At 45.7% G+C, this 4,041-nt stretch overlaps 1 long non-coding RNA gene across 1 annotated transcript; it reads left to right on the top strand.

Annotated features, from left to right (window-relative positions):
* The first annotated feature begins 796 nt into the window (after positions 1–796).
* Positions 797–3,806, top strand: LOC144827484 (uncharacterized). Its single transcript, XR_013610207.1, has 2 exons — positions 797–1,282; positions 3,542–3,806. It is a non-coding gene; the product is annotated as an uncharacterized LOC144827484 (long non-coding RNA).
* The last annotated feature ends 235 nt before the right edge of the window (positions 3,807–4,041 follow it).

Consider the following 4,041-nt stretch of genomic DNA (forward strand, 5'->3'; position numbering starts at 1 on the left):
TATGCACGCACTTTAACCATTCTTTCAAAGGACGGAAGCTGCTACGGGTCATTCAGCAAGAGCATAGGTTGCCAGTCAAAGCACTGATACAGGAGGTCCCAACACGTTGGAACTCAACTTATTTCATGCTTGAGCGTCTCTTTGAGCAGTACATCCCACTGAATGCTTATGTCATGTCAAGAAGATTAGGGGATCCTACTGTTAATCTTAAAGCCCTGACCATTGAGATGTGGCAGTGGGACCTCATTAAATGCATCACAGAGATGCTACAACCCTTTGAGGTCTTCACACGTGCAGTTAGCAGGGAGGACTGTACTATGGGCCAAGCCATCCCATTGTTGTACATGCTTGAGCAACAGGTGAAGGAGGTCTGTGAAACATACGAAGGTGACGAACAAAAAGTTGATGCATATACCTTAGCCAAGGGCTTAGTCAACCGCTTGTGTGAAAATGTAAGGCTCAACAATATTGTGTCAGGTGAACATTACATAACTGCAACAATCTTGGATCCACGGTACAAATTATTTGTCAGCAGTAACGAAGTAATTCCATTTTCAGATGAGGATGTTGACAAGTACAAAACTTCCATAGCTGCGGAAGCTAATGAGTTAGAAACTGAACGGCTGTTACTTAAAGGCCTGCCACTGCCAGCCCAGGCCAGTCCAAGTACTCCTGACGCAAGTTCTTCACAGCGTGAGAGCAGTGCGTCTGCTTTCCAGCAGGCACCAACAGTACCAAAAGCAGCACCTACACAATCTGATTCAGCAGACCCAACCAAAAGCATAACTGCTTTTTTTATACAGAAAGGGATGGGTAAGTCCGTTGCTGTTGCAAAGGGAAAAGAGGACCAGCAAAGCCGAGCACCAATGAACATTGAGCGGATGGTTCAGGCCTATCTGGATGACACAACAGAGGTGTTCATGGAGCAAAGCCCATTGGTCTATTGGTATGAAAGAAGGAGACAGTGGCCAGTGCTGAGCAGGCTGGCGATAAAGTATCTGGCTTGTCCTGTAGCCAGTGTCTCCTCTGAGCGGGTTTTCAGTGCTGCTGGTGCCATTGTCACATCGAAAAGGACTAGTCTCTCCCCCAAAAGCGTGGAGCGGCTGACAATGATAAAAATGAATCAACGCTTCATACCACCAGACTATCAAGTACGTGAATCACCGCCGGATGAAGAAAGCGAGTGTGAAGAAGACGTCCTCACTACTGGGTTACATGACCTACTTCTGTCTGAACGCACAGAGTTTGAGGACGAGCTCCTCTTCCCTGACAACTAGGACAGGTATGTTAAAGGAATGATGCAATGCATTGCATAGGATTGTTTAGCCGACTCTGAGCAAATGTGCATGGAATTAAAGTATACTAGTAGTAACTTCAGACTCACGTGATGGGCAATTTTCCCATGTTATTTAATAATATAAATTATTTATGCACTTGTGACCCTACTACTACAGGTGCAGTCAGTACTTAATTTATCGTTCGTAGTGCATGTTCATGTTGCACAACGTACATTATTTGGTGAAACAGTCCCCCCTCCACCCCCCCAACAAACACAAATGAACTTCAAATGTTTTCTTGTGAAAATAATATCTTTGTTTTATTTTTATATTTTAATAATGATAATAGAAAAATAAAATATATAACTAATGTAACCCCCTGACCCAGAGCTGTCCCTACCCTCCCCTAACCCCAACCAAATTTCAACCCAAATGTACACCCCAACTCCCACATCCCACCCACCAACAAAAGGATTAAAAAAGGGGCAAAAAACAGGGTCCATTTCAAAGCCGGCGGGCTTTCAGGTGTTTGTCCACCAGTATCTTGACACGCTCCTCTAGACCGTCCTCCTGCTTCTTCCGCTCCTCCTCCAACTTCGCTACCCGGCGGAGAATCTTTGCTTTGAAATCACGGCACCTACACTTGCATGCATGTTGTTGTTGTTGTTGTTGTGGGGGGGCCGCCGAAGATGTAACAATGCGGCGGCGGGCGGCTGCCTGACCACGGCGACGTAGTCCTGCAGGCTTGGGGCCCGGGGCATTGGAAGAGGCAGCAGCTGCTGCCGCCGCCTCCTCCTCCTCCTCCTCGGCCTGATCCACCAGCCGGCGGTAGGCCTCTACAATTGCCTGCAGTTTCCGCTGCCGGGCCCGGACTGCCAACTCCTTCCTGGTTGGTTTTTGGGAAGGAGTAACTATAAAGAAAGAAACAGAATTGTTAATCCAAACTCCCCGCAAATCAAGAACACAACATTGATTCAACACATAGTGGGCGGCACAGGAGCACTAGCAAGCAAGCTGAGTACCAGAAATTGTGTTGCGTCTATCTTGAACATTCTACAGCCTCTATTAATTTGTCGGACTTTTTGTCACGGCTTTATGCCTGCCCTATTAGCATGGGTGTACTTCAACGGTCACACACATTAGAACGAACACCTGTCTTTTACATATCTCCTTTTGTTCCGGGAAGGCGGGAACACTCTCAAAGTAACATTAATTAACAGGGGGCAGCTAGTAGCACATGTCTAGTAAAGACTATAATACTTTATACCGCGCAACAAACCTTATTTGGTTTGTGTTTCACCAGCAACGACCCATGCACCCAGTCGTCCCCTCCTTCCCTTGCCTTTGGGTTTGCCCAAAACACCGCAGCTGCTGAGACTATCCACTAACCACCGGTATTGGGTGTGTCTCCCAACCACGCTGGCAGCTGTGTTTTCCCCTTTACATGCTTTAACAACAACCCATGCATCCGACTGCTATCAGGCACTTGCATTACTGTAGTGGTAATGCTTAGCATGCTAATGACAAGTAAAGGTAACATCATATATTTTCCAGTAGAGTACAGTGAGAAAGTTTTCCCCTCCCACCAAGTAATGCAGATCACTATTGAATGTAACTTACCATCGCCCGCCGCTGTTGGCTCCCCCCCCACTGCTGCTGGTGTAGGTGCCTCTGTTCCTCCTGTCCCCGCCGGGAGCGCTGAAGCAGCGCCGCTGTCCCCGTCGGCACTGGTCGATGCTAAGGGTTCTGCACCTATAAAAATAAGTACGCCTTTTTAGATGGATGCACAGCCCCCTTTGTACTTGTTCACCAAGAATGGAGTTCTTCAAAACAGTTAAGTCCAACGTACGTAATCAGTATGAGTCCACATTGCATAGTACAGCAGAGTCACTACACATATTATTAGCATTCATTGTTATGGTATGGTACCCAAGCTCATCTCATCTGTCCTGCTACTCTAGTCCTTGGAAATTGGAAGTGAACTATGTAACCTTTGTACATCAATGTATCCAGTTTTGCGCATGTGTTAACTCGCAGCTTGTTGCGCAGTACGAGAAGACGCTCTGGGGCAACACATCATTGTTCAATGCATACACCTGAAGAGGTGGGAAAGTAAAAGGGCCCGTATTTAAGTTTTATATGTGGATTGTGGGATAGAGTTTGCTTACAGGTTACAACTTCTTTTTAGCATGGCTGCATAAAACTGGCATAAATGTATTTAATACTGTCTAACGTGCACCACTTTTGTCATTATTTTTCGGCAGGTGAGAAGATTGCCTTCTACGAAGCGGACATTTCCATAGCTTACAAAAAAAGAGGAATATCTGACCAGTATACGTTGGTGAGAGGTCTCCGATAGTTGCCACATTTCCCTATTGTGCACTAGTAGCTGTACAAATGTTGATTACTTTATTATGCCTGTTTTAACTCTGGATTTTTTCTGGTGGGCCCTTCAACGTATTGGACGGAAGCACTTAAAAACATTGATGTTACTTACTTACTTCTAACAAAATAAAGCTTTTGAATGACCACTTTGACTCTGAAGTTTATTTTCAGTGTCTGTTGTCTTAGAGACTCACACGAGTGAGTGAGCAAAAGGGGGTTTCTTAGGTAACGGTTTGTGTCCTAAAAGCATTCGGCATCTTGGTATTGGGGTTCAGGAGTGTGATTTGAACAATAGACCAATGACTCAGGCCATATAGGCTGACGTTCAGTGAATTGTGCGTTCCTCAGAGTTCTGTGACTGAGGTGTAAGTAAGGTCCA

The sequence above is a fragment of the Lissotriton helveticus genome, chromosome 4_1, assembly GCF_964261635.1.
Source record: "Lissotriton helveticus chromosome 4_1, aLisHel1.1, whole genome shotgun sequence".
NCBI classification, from domain to species: Eukaryota; Metazoa; Chordata; class Amphibia; order Caudata; family Salamandridae; genus Lissotriton; species Lissotriton helveticus.